Source organism: Zea mays, chromosome 8, assembly GCF_902167145.1.
Source record: "Zea mays cultivar B73 chromosome 8, Zm-B73-REFERENCE-NAM-5.0, whole genome shotgun sequence".
NCBI lineage: Eukaryota > Viridiplantae > Streptophyta > Magnoliopsida > Poales > Poaceae > Zea > Zea mays.
This window is the reverse complement of record NC_050103.1, coordinates 124,000,799-124,014,153: the sequence shown is the minus strand read 5'-3', so window position 1 is coordinate 124,014,153 and position 13,355 is coordinate 124,000,799.

Here is a 13,355-nt window from a genome sequence, read left to right as displayed (position 1 = left end):
CGATTGGAGCATCAGGTCGAATTGAATGTCGCCACATATAAATGTCATGTGACCATCCAATATATTTGACACCGTTTGCAACCTTATATTTCTTCGAAATAAGAAGAATAGCTTCCCAAAATCTGTTTAGTGGTATATCTTTGCACCATTTTGGAGTAGGTGTGAAATTAAACATAGACACAAATTTGTTTGCATGATTAATAACGAAAAGTACATAGCCTGTAGAGTATCTCCATGGCATAAGAACCTGCAAACCATGAGACATTAGAATTATATGTTTGCATATTTTATTTAATTATATAGATCAAAGGAATTCTGACTTACAAATTTGCAAAGTGTGATGTAATAATTCATTTGAGGTCAATTATTTTATGTTGTTACCAACTCTATCGCGCTATGATCCTTATATGACTTCGCTTCTTCGTCAAAACCACACATTTCCTAGAGAAAACATAATAATATAATAGAGAAGTGCCTGTGCGTTGCAACGGAACATATAATACCATGATAACATATAATAACACGATAACTCATGTACAAATATGTGTTATACCATTAAAGAAAATGTTTCATAATCCATTTGTGATCCTAGTCATACATAAATTTTGTTATTTTAATCTAGTTATTTCACCACTATATTGCAATATCATACAAACTTCTATATATGACAGTACAATACTAGTGTGTTGCAACAACATACAAATATTGGATGAAATGTTAGTACACAACGATAAATAAACAATACATATACTATCATCAACCTCAATGTGTGTAAGTGTGTTATATGCAAAGGGAGCATTGCTCAATCCAGGCCCAAAGAAATGTTGGAAGGTCTGATTTTATTTTTGGATAACAATAAACCTATAATTTCAGATGATATGTGATTATATTTTATAATAAACCTATCTTATGTCTCCTTTTTTAGATGAATTAGATCCTTTATTCTTTATTTTTCTTTTTATTAGGCTTTGGTAACGAGAGTCATATACTCATATCGATGCCTTTATTGATTGATCCACAGATACACAAAAGATGGAAATAAGAAAAATAAAAGTACTCATGTAATCAAGCCACAAAATTGCATGAAGACTCCATCCGATGGGGTACAACATATTGCAAAAAAAGTGCAAGAGTGCGGGGCTGCACCAACAAAACAACAACTGTGTGAAAGAGGAGCCACCTAAAGATAAATCTTGTACAAGAAATATGAGAATTCAATCATAGACCAACTAATAGAATAATCATATAAAAATAACTTTGGCCAGCAAGCAATGTTCTTAATTAAATATCCTGATGTTTGCAGCCATATCATTTGACACCATGACCAGATAAGAAGTGACTCAGTACCAGCAGTGGTGAGGTCACACGTTTCTCAATGGCGAGAACAACACCATCCTTTGTCTTCAACCCAATTGCAATGGATCCCAACTGTATTAGCAAAAGAAACAGCAACATAAGCATCACTTCGTCACGAAACCCCACATGAATCCTGCAACTAAAAGGTCCTAGCATTTTAATACAAGTACTTGTCCTTGAGCTATTCTCTACTCAATGCCAGTGGCACACAACAACCTGACTGACAAGGGATAAAAACTAAAAAAGCTTGGCATTACATCTCAAATGACATAGTACCAAACTAACGAGACACACAACCACAAAACATTGCAAATCACAAACTTAAATTAGTAAGAACAAGTGAGACATCTCCAGAGTCCAGACTTCATCATACAACACCATCCATTCATAAATCACAATAATTTGTTAATCATAAGAAACTCACCTACTCCCTTTCAGGTTTTGCACTCACACAACTGCCAAACCCCCAATTCTGGCCCGTTCAGCCACAAAAACACATAACTTCTGCTAACACACAACAAACCCACACACTGCCAGTCGACATCCTGACATCCTCGTTGCTCAGATTCAATCGAGCGCCTCGCCCTCTAGCTACGACCAATGTTCACCTAAACAACAAACAACGGAAACCTATTCAGTTTAGGCCAATAGGCCATAAATGGCCCTGCAAACAGTCGACGCAGACCATGTGGACAACGCACTGGGCAGTGTAACCAGCGATCTAGAAATGGAGTGTTTTAGAGTCCTTGGAAATTTAATCACAAACCAAAGCAACAAGCGAGGAGGCGAAAGGGCGCGTTGAAGGGATACCAGCTTGGTCGTCTCGGGTAGCACGAGCCAGTGTGAATACAACACATCAGCGATGGAGTTCTCACAAAGCACGCCCGGGGCAAGCTCCACCAGCTGCAGCAGCTCCGGGTCCAGTGCTATCGCGTCCCTCTTCGTCGGTCCCTGAAAAGGGGTGGAGGACATCAGACAACACGACGACGGCCTCATGCGCACGGGAGGATGCTAGCGGCGGTGGAGGCTCGACCACATCAAAAAAATATTTCACATAAGAGTAGGCCTAGAAACATCATTCATTCAATCGGTCAAATGGAGAGCAGCGGTTGTTTTACAATGTACAAATAACGCGAGACATCAGGCTCCACTACAGCTAGCTACACATCACCATCCCTTGTAATCTTAGCAAACAAACGAACAAATCAACCAGCGTATCGGATTACCACTACTAATCAAACTCTAGCTAACGTGCTAGATTTACTAATCAAGTAGCATACAAATTCACATGGTATTTAAGTCAAGGAAAGATTCTACAAGGTGATCAGTTTTTGTAACCCCTTGATATGATAATATTAGGAAAACATTATACAAAGTCTGATAGATTTAGTTTCTCAACAGTGGCATGTGCATTTGCTTAAGACAAAGAATAGTCTCATATATGTTCCTCAGTTTAAATGCTGACCTGCTAAATAAGACAGAGTCACATACTTTAAGCCGTTTCGCACCCACAAAAAGACTCCATCCAATTGTTAGAAGATGTCAGCTTGGCTTGCCTACAAGGAACATCATGGCAATAAAAATTTAGACAATATGTTTAACTATTTGGTTATATTGATTTTTACAAAATACTATTCAGTAAATGGTGAGCACCTTGTTCATCATATTCCAATGCCCAACTCTAGGCAAGCAGTCATTCTCTCTGCCAGTTTTATTATACTTGAGCTTCATCATAAGTAAAATATAAAAGACTAAATATGTTGCAAGAAAATACGACTGTTGTTAGTTATCAAACCCACAAAGAGTTGCCCTAGTTTATAAAACAGGAGTTCATCCCAAAACAGGAGTATATTAACTATGACAAAGAAGGGTAATATGAACAATAAAAATGCTTTAAAAGCCACTGCTGCAATAAGAGCGGAGCAACATTGGACCTCTTACCCTTTTTATTGTTCTTTTCTCTATAATTTATCTTCATACTCGATAGGATTTTCCCCCACTGTTTTCGCTAAAAGAAACATGAGTGGGTTTCAACCTACCCGAGGAGCAAGTAAAATTCTTGCCTAGATTGAAGCCAAACGCTCACTGATATTAATGCTAAACTCTTTAGAATATGGATCTTCATGGTAAGAGTTGTGATTCACCATTTGTGGGCACAAAAAAGGTTGTCATTTGCATAAGCATAATGAAGTCACAAAGGAAAGGAGAACCCAAATAGAACTGAAACATATGACCTGAATAATGTCACCTGAATAATGTCACACTCCCAATCATGTGGGCGCTAGCATGTCTCCTCTAAAAGAGATCTTATCTGACTCTGGTTTAATCTCTTTACCTATGTCCCTTCACTATTTTGCAGGCCTAAGTAAACTCAGATTTTTAAGCACGCATTAGAAACATATGTTCTGCTATCAAATATTATACATGGATAAGTCATAGTGTGGAGCTTTGCTAGAAAAGAGCAAGGGTAACAGTTATAGCCACTAAGGTTACCTCCATTGGAAGGTAACCAAGTTTCAGTGGATGCCACAACCCACTGATTTTATACTGAGATGGTAGTGAGACAAGTAATAGACAAGTAGTAGAGGCTTCGTCGTCGCTGTGCGGTTTCTTTGGAGTCGTTGTTGTGCGCGTGAGAGTCAAAAGGAGACTTGGGAGAGAAACAACGTTCGGCTATAAAACAAATAAACGACCACATGTAACACAAAACAACCGTAGTTGGGTTGGTTAAGCGTGGGCTCCTCTAGCGAATCGGTCACAGTTCAATTCCTGCTTGCCACATATTTTTGCCGCGCGGGAGGGAGGCAGTGGCAGAACGGCAGGCTACCCTTACAGCCTTAATAAGTAGTAGAGATATCAAAGGTTATACATGGATAAGTCATAGTGTGGAGCTTTGCTAGAAAAGAGCAAGGGTAACAGTTATAGCCACTAAGGTTACCTCCATTGGAAGGTAACCAAGTTTCAGTGGATGCCACAGCCCACTGATTTTATACTGATATGGTAGTGAGACAAGTAATAGACAAGTAGTAGAGGCTTCGTCGTCGCTGTGCGGTTTCTTTGGAATCGTTGTTGTGCGCGTGAGAGTCAAAAGGAGACTTGGGAGAGAAACGACATTCGGCTATAAAACAAATAAACGACCACATGTAACGCAAAACAACCGTAGTTGGGTTGGTTAAGTGTGGGCTCCTCTAGCGAGTTGGTCACAGTTCGATTCCTGCTTGCCACATATTTTTGCCGCGCGGGAGGGAGGTAGTGGCAGAACGGCAGGCTACCCTTACAGCCTTAATAAGTAGTAGAGATTTAGACATTCGTATGATCATCATCATCATGTCATAGAAGTACAGACAATTGCTTCGGCTCTAATGACAAGGCTGCGAGAGCAAAAAGAAGCAAATTTATGCTTCGTTGTGTACGAAAAGAAGGGAAGGTGTTTTTCGCCTTCGGCTCAAAAATACAAGTTTTGTCCACATCAAAGCAGTTCATACATGGATGGAAAGGTAAAAATATATTACAAGGTATGGGAAAATTTACAGAGTAGTATCTGATTCCTAAATTACAATATTTTTTACAAGGTTAATTCAAGAATTTTTCTAGAGCTTTTTTTATAGCAGTGTCTTCAGCTTCATCACTTCATCATTATCCACCAAGCTTCGGATCATTGCTCTTCGGCTTCGTCATCCTGTACATAACAAAGCGTTATAAGGTAAACTCAAGTTTCAAGGAGAAGGTAAGCACCAGGTATGAGTTTATGACCGGTTTGAGGTGACTTTGAGCTTCGTCACCAGCTAAGCTTCGGTGGCTTCGTCCAGATTTGTGTTATGAATCTATTTCCTATGCTTCGGGCCAGGCTAGGGATATTAGTTAAATCTGCTGGTGATAAGCTGAAGTTAGGTCTATTGACGATCTTCCCATGCGTGCAACCAGTTTTCATGAAAGCAACAGCTGTGCCCCGAGAAGCTAGAAGAGCACAGAAGTCACCATGCCCAGCTATAACTTCGTCAAGTGCATCAACTTCGCCCTCAATATGTTCGAAGTTGCCTGGTAGGTCTTCAACTGAAGGCTCAAATTTCTCAAAATCGGCTCCAACTGAGTTGAAGACCTGCTTCAGCCGTTGCACACACCGGTTGCCGAAGTCTAAACATTTATTCTGAAGCTCCTTCAATGATTTCTGCAAATTTGAACTCTTTTCTACTTCGGCTTTAAGCTTCGTATCGAGATTCCTCTTTTCTTGCTCAAAATTCTCTGATTTCAGGAGGAGTTCACTGTTTAATCTGGCGATCTCGGCTTGGGCTTCTGTCAGTGAACCCTCCATCGTCTGAAGAACAAAATCTTTCTTCTCAAGAGCGGCTTCATGATCTTTATTTTTTTTCCAAGCCTTCAATTATAACCTCAGTTTTCTTATCCTCGAGGTCTTGTTGCATCCTCAAGGCTTTACTTAATAGCATACTCTGTGCAAAATAACTTTCATCAGCAATTACCTTCATCGTAAAATAATGAAAAGCCGAAAAAAATTTACCTTGAAATTAGAATAGAACAAACTACCGACGATATGCTGTCGTCTGTAGCGGCTGATGTCGGCCTCAAGCTTCGGGAAACCAATACTCTTCGACAGAGTACTGATAACCTTCGCTCCAGTTTGGTCTCGGAGGCATCCTAAGCTTTCGTCGTCAATACCACCGAAGAGCAACGCTCCTGGTTTGTAACCACAGGATATAGCATAATCTCTCAGCTCTTCTTTCTCAGCCTTAGATAACTCTTGACCAATTATGTTTTGAAAATTGAAGTCATTTTCCTCCGAAGTATCTTCGGCGATCTCCTTCCCTTTTCCAGGCACTGTGGCCAGGGTCTCTTCGGCGGCTGCAACAACTTCTTCCGCAGCCATATTCAAAAGCATTTTATCAATATTAGAAAATGTGCTCTCCATATTTGTATCTTCGACAGTTGCAGCTTCGGTGGGAGCAACTTCGGTAGCTGTAGAAACTTCGGCAGCATGTGTTATCTTCGACGCTGAGGCCGACAGTGGTGTTTCTTCAATAGCTTCAATTACAGTAATAATCCTCCGCCTTTTTGGTCCAGCAGACTTCTTCGCTGCCGAAGGCTCCTTCTTCTGTAAAAGCTTCGTTAGATGTGGCCCCAGTGGACTTAGCTTGATAGGCAAGGATTCAGTCATTACCTTTAGAATTTCTTCTACGTCAGCAGCAGAAGGTGTTGAAGTAGTCTCTTCCTCTATCTCAATTTTCTTTGGCTTCGGAGCCGCAACCATCCTCTTCTTCGGAGCAGCCACCTTCGGCTCAGGGCTGGATTTTCTCTTTTTCAGAATTTTTTCATCTTCTTTCACCATTCTAGCAGCTTGTCTGCTTAGAACACTAACAATCCTCTTTCTCTTTTGGCCTTCGACACCTTTGTTCAGTCGCTCATAGTCAGGATATTCAAAATTCAATGCTTCCATCACCCGATTCAATCTTCGCTTCGGTCGGGTGCCGAAGGTCACAGTCATTAGTTGATCTTCTTTTTTAGTGTAATTACCCAAAATTTCGTTGCACATGGTTTCTATCATTTCTAACCATTCTTGGCATGGCCCTTTAAACTGTTTCTCAAATTTGAACCGATAATGCAGTCACACAAGTTCATTCTTCTCCTTTGTCCCCTTTAGCTTCAGCATGTTCCATTCACTCAGTGTCGGGAACACCTTATAGGCCAGATATTCTTGGACTAGATCTCTGGTGCTGATCTGCTCGGCTACCACCCGAAATTCTGCCACAGCTTCTTGGCACGGTGACCCCATTGACATGCAGCACAGGGGCCTAGTCAACCCGAAGCTTAAGCTTAGCAGGCTCAATACTAGCGTCTTGAGCTTCTCCCTCTTCTTCTCATCGGCCTTAACATAAAACCACTCATTTTTCCAACCGGTTGGCCACTTGGTGCGATAGCTAACCACCAGAGTCTTCATATCTTTACGGTAAGCGAAGTTGTAACAACCAAAATTATCATGAAGACCATCTTCTCTGGCCTTCGTCTGATAGTGAAGCTCGTGCACTCGGCAAAAAGCTTCGGCATTCGGGTCTATTCCTTGGCTTCGGAGTGCCCAGATGAAGACGCTGAGCCTAACGATAGTGTTAGGAGTCAGCTGATGAAGATAGATTTCGTAATTTTCAAAAACTTCCCCAATCATTTCATTCAAAGGAAACCTCAATCCCGCTCTGAAGAAACTCTTGAAAACTACCACCTCATCATTTTCCGGTGTCAGAGTGGTTTCTTCTCCCCCAAAACGAATCAGCTTCTTCTCAGTTTCTCCGAAGTAGCCTAGCTTTATCATCATAGGCATATCAGCCTCAGAAACACTAGATTTTCCAAAGTCCAAGTGGCTCGGTTTGACTAGCATGAGATTGTTATAATCTTCCTCTTCTTCATCAGCAACATCTTCTTCGATGTTAGCATATTCAGCTTCGGCAGCAGATGCACCTTCGTCAGCAGCTCCCTCTGTCACAACCAGACCCGATTGTTTCATCACTTCATAGATTGGAGCAGTCTCTGTGGCTTCGGCCTCCTCTCCGTCACGGGTCACCCTAGCAGTGGAACGTACTCTGGCCATCAGGTGTTGAATTCCTTGCAGTTCTTACGAATGTTGATGATTTTTATAGTTTTGATGAAGCTCCCTCTTATGACGAAGCTAGATCAAAAATGATGCTTGGCTTGAGAATGCGATGAGAAAGCTTCGGCTATGGTTAAATTTTTCAGTAACACAACAGTGCAATGGCAATGAATGCTGTGGTAACTTCACACCTACCCGTCTGTTTATATAGTGCTACAGGTGTGAAGGTGAATCGTCAAGTCGCCCGCACCCGCTCAATAGTTACCCACACCCACTGAACGGTGGACCATAGTGCGTGGGAGATGAATCGCCAGATCGCGCGTACCCGTTGCATGGTGGGGCCACCTCGCGCTCGGATTATTTTAATCGTTTCTCGACAACAAGCTCAAGGAAGGTGTTTTTTGGACCTTCGACATCCTGAAGCCTAAGACAATTTTTCATGGATCAAGCTCATTACGAAAAACGATCTAGCACCGCGAAGGGGCTACTGTTGGGGGTCTGCTTTGTAGCCGAAGGTCCTGTAAGAAGAAACACCTTCGGAAGATCAGCACAGAAATAACGCCGAAGCTACCTTCCAGGGAACTTCGGCATGACAACATGCCTTGAGACGAAGGGTTGCACCGACTTAAAGATGAAAAGACAGATTGACCCATAATAGTTTGTGTCATGGTTGTAATCGATTATAAAGGGTATAAATGTAATTTCACACAGGCTGCGTCCTGTGCCTATAAATAGATGAACAGTACCCCCATACTGTTCACGCTGACTTGTACTTGCTCGTGCGTCACGCTTGTACTTTCTCCTTCTGTTAAGCCAAAGGTACAAATGTAATCCTTTATTATTTCTGTTTATCCATGATAATATAATAAAGTTGAATTAATAATGTTATTCACGATGTCTCTTATATTTCACATGCTTCTTCTTTCATTAACGTATACTGCAATGATGAAGGTACGTCCTTCATGACCTTCGTTTGAAGATCATTATATCCTAAAGGAAATAATGCTTCGGAGGACGAAGGGCATTAACCTTTAACATTTTGTGTTGCCTTGTTCTTAATTCATAGCATTTGAGAACAAGTCCCCAACAAGCAGCATTTGCCAGCACAGCAACTGCAGACCATACCCGTAACATGGCCATTTGCGTGCTGGGGACTGGACATGATTGGACCGTTCAAGAAAGCTCAGGGAGGCTACACTCACGTGTTGGTCGCCATTGACAAATTCACCAAATGGATAGAATACAAACCCATTGCTTCTCTAACTTCAGCCAAGGCAGTGGAATTCATACAAGATATAATATTCAGGTTTGGGATACCGAATAGCATCATAACCGACCTGGGATCCAATTTCACTAGCTCTAAATTCTTTGATTTCTTCGAACAACAGAGCATTCAGATCAAATATGCGTCAGTAGCACATCCAAGAGCCAACGGTCAGGTGGAAAGGGCTAATGGAATGATACTGGATGCACTCAGGAAGAAAGTCTTCGACAAGAATGAAAAGTTCGCAGGGAAGTGGATCAGAGAATTACCTTAGGGCTTGTTCGCTTACCCCAATCCAGAAGGGGATTGGAGGAGATTAAATCCCCTCCTAGTCAAAAATGACTAGGAGGGGATTTAATCCCCTCCAATCCCTTTCTGGATTGAGTAACCGAACATGCCCTTATGTGGTTTGGAGCCTAAGAACTCAACCCAGTCGAGCTCTGCATGGAAACACTCCCTTCTTTATGGTCTATGGTTGGAAGGCAGTGCTACCTGCCGACCTCAGGTTTGGGGCACCAAGGCTGGTCTTCGAAAACATAGCTGAAGCAGAAGCTACCAGGCTAGAAGATATTGACGTACTGGAAGAAGAGCGGTTGAATATAGTAATTCAGTCAGCTAGATACCAGTAGACCCTGAGGCGCTATCATGATAAGACTATACGACATCGATGCTTCATAGTGGGAGACTTGGTCCTTCGCCGAATTCTAACGGGAGAAGGACGACACAAATTATCGCCGTTATGGGAAGGGCCGTTCATGGTGTTAGAGGTCACTCGGCCAGGATCATATCGGCTTACTCAAATGGATGGCACGGAAGTAGGGAATTCATGGAATATAGAGCACCTCAGGAAGTTTTACCCTTAGCAAGAACTATTGGATCAATGTTGTATTCTGTAATTGGAAAAGACGTCTTCAATAAAATATTTCACTCTCAAAAGCATTCAAACTATTGGTTATCCATCGACTTCGACTTGATTAAACTTGGAATCAAAAAACTTACTCTACATAGGGTGACCACTATACCCTACTAATGGAGCAATCGGCTTAAGTCGGCAACGACTTAAGACGGTGCGACATGCTCGCGCTTACTCGACATAGGGTGACCACTATACCCTACTAACGGAGCAATCATCTTAAGTCGGCGACGACTTAAGACGGTGCAACATGCTCGCGCTTACTCGACATAGGGTGACCACTATACCCTACTAACGGAGCAATTGGCTTAAGTCGGCAACGACTTAAGACGGTGCGACATGCTCGCGCTTACTCGACATAGGGTGACCACTATACCCTACTAACGGAGCAATCGGCTTAAGTCGGCGACGACTTAAGACGGTGCAACATGCTCGCGCTTACTCGACATAGGGTGACCACTATACCCTACTAACGGAGCAATCGGCTTAAGTCCGTGACGACTTAAGACGGTGCAACATGCTCGCGCTTACTCGACAAAGGGTGACCACTATACCCTACTAACAGAGCAATCGACTTAAGTCAGCAATGACTTAAGACGGTGCAACATGCTCGCGCTTACTCGACATAGGGTGACCACTATACCCTACTAACGGAGCAGTCGGCTTAAGTCGGCAATGACTTAAGATGGCGTAACATGCTCACAGCTACTCGTCATAGGGCGATCTCTATGCCTTACCAGGTGGTCAAATTGGCATAAATTAGGAAAAGATTCCAAAAACCAGCATGCCACGCTTACTTCTGCAAACGTTCATAGCGACTGTTGAATTATAAACAGCAAAAACAAAAAGTTATAGCTTTCAGCCCCAAGAACACATTCTAATATCCTACCGAGTATTCGAGCGTACTGATCACACACACATATAATTCACAAACGCATTCAGTATCTTCTAAACACAACAAAACATCTCTATTTGGCAATGTCTTTCGCAGGAGCAATCGAGGAGGAAGGGCGACTCGAAGCATCAGGCATAACCTTGACATCCGCAACAATGTCATCAGGAACAACTACACCGGGCCTTCTCATCAGGATTCACCCCGCGTGAATGGCTTTGTCCATGGCCTTGTCACGTTAGGCTTTCAGAGCGGCGCAGTTGTCCTCTGCAACTTTGGTAGCCAGTCGAGCGACCTCTAGCTCCTGGGCGACTGATCTCTTGGAGGCACGCAGATCTTTGATGATGGAGTCCTTCCTGGACACCAACTGCCTAAGCCGCAAGATTTTTATCCTGGGATACTTGCAGTTCATGACGATGATGATCCAGATCTGTCATGGTAAAGCGGTGGCTCCTCTCCAAGATGGTTAGAGAGTTGCTGGCGTCACGATACAACCTATCCAAATGATCGCGAGAAGCTACAAGTGCTTGTTTTTCCTCCTACAAACAAGGATCGACTCTCAAGCATCCATTAAGCAGTAAAAGCACGATAGATCCAACTGAGTAAGTTTACCTCGTTAGCTGCCCTTTCAGAGTCAAGCTGAGCGTTCAAAGAAGAATTCAAAGAATGTGCGTCGTCTAAAGAAGCAGAAACCCGAGCTAGGTCGATCTGACCTTGGGAATACTTCTCCTCAAGCCCAGAGTACTGCCGGGTTGAGTCAGCTTGATGTTGAAGATGTTTCTCCTCAAGCTCAGAGTACCGTCGGGCCATATCTGACAAAAAGCCGTCGAAGAAGGATACATGGTTAAAAATAAATTAATCAATCAGCCAAGGAAGAAACAAAGATACCAACCAGCATTTGACACTTTCAAATCAGCTATCTGCTTCTGAAGCAGTAATGGATTCCACTGCGTTAGAGACAGAGCTCCTTCTGCGATAGAGGCACCATGCGATCTCAATTGAGTAGACATCCCGTCAACCAAAGCCTGTTATTAAAAACAATTGAGTACAAAGAAAGTGATTTACCAGGAGGAATGACAGAACAAAAAGAGATAAGTTACCTGAAGTTTAGAAAAGAATGAGGGCAATCCCAAGTCACAAGAAGCTGTGTTGTAGCTCGACGAAGGAAGATCAACTGGAACAATCTGAAGAGTATTGTCAGGGGTTGATTCAGCTCCACTAGCAGATATTAGAATTCTGGCATCCGGCTCGCCGACCTCCAAGGCGACTCCCTCACTCGAAGCTAAACAAGTATGCATCGCTATCACTCCATCAGATCATGGTGGAGATGACCCGACGTGGACGTCCATGGAGGTGTGGGAAGGAGAGCTCGCTCGGACACCCTCGGGGGATGGGTTGCAGCTCGCACTACCCATCAGAGCCGGATCACTACCGACAACACCCTCGGGGGCTGGGTTACAGCTCGCGCTACACACCAGAGCCGGGTCATTACCGACGACACCCTCGGGGGCTGGGTAACCGCTAGCATCACCCTTGGAGGCTGGATTTTCTGCAACAGCCACCTCTGAGGCTGAAGGATCCTCAGCCACCTCCATGGGAGTCGGACAATCCTGACCAACTTCTTGACACCGAAGACTGCCTTCTAAAGTTGGCGATGCGCGAGATACTGCCCGGGATACCTCTAATCCCACGTCTGGAGCGTCAGAGCAAACATCCATCATATCATGAATAGTCGGTTCCAACAGCATATCTTCAGGAATGACATCCTCAAGGGCCTAATCAAAATCTGTTATGGATAAATCTTGAAGGCTAACAAGAGCAGACAGAGCTGGAGAAGGAATATCACTATCCCCCATACTACCTCTGTAACGCCGGCTATTCTTACAAATTAGCGGAATTTCTTCTTCCTCTTCTTCATCCTCATCAAAAATGCGGACAATAGATGGTGCAGGATCCCACCCATTGGGATCAGCTTCAACAGGATCACACCCATTGGGCTCAGCTGGCGCACGGGTACACTCGTTGAGGTCATTTGGTGCAAGGTCACACCCATTGGGTTCAGTTTCAACATGATCACACCCATTGGGATCAGCTGGTGCACGGTCACACCCATTGGATTCAGCTTCAGTAGGTACACCACCATTGGGGTCAACTTCAGTAAAGACCTCTGTTGATACTTCTTCGCAAATAGGAGCAGAAGGTCCAACATCCTGATCCAAGCATGACAGTCGCCGAAGCCGTTTATTTTTCTTCTTCTCCTCAGCAGGCGCAGTTGGGCGGCTGACCTGACGAAGACGCTTTAGGCGAGTACCCTCAGGCTTTCGGGTGTCCACTGTTT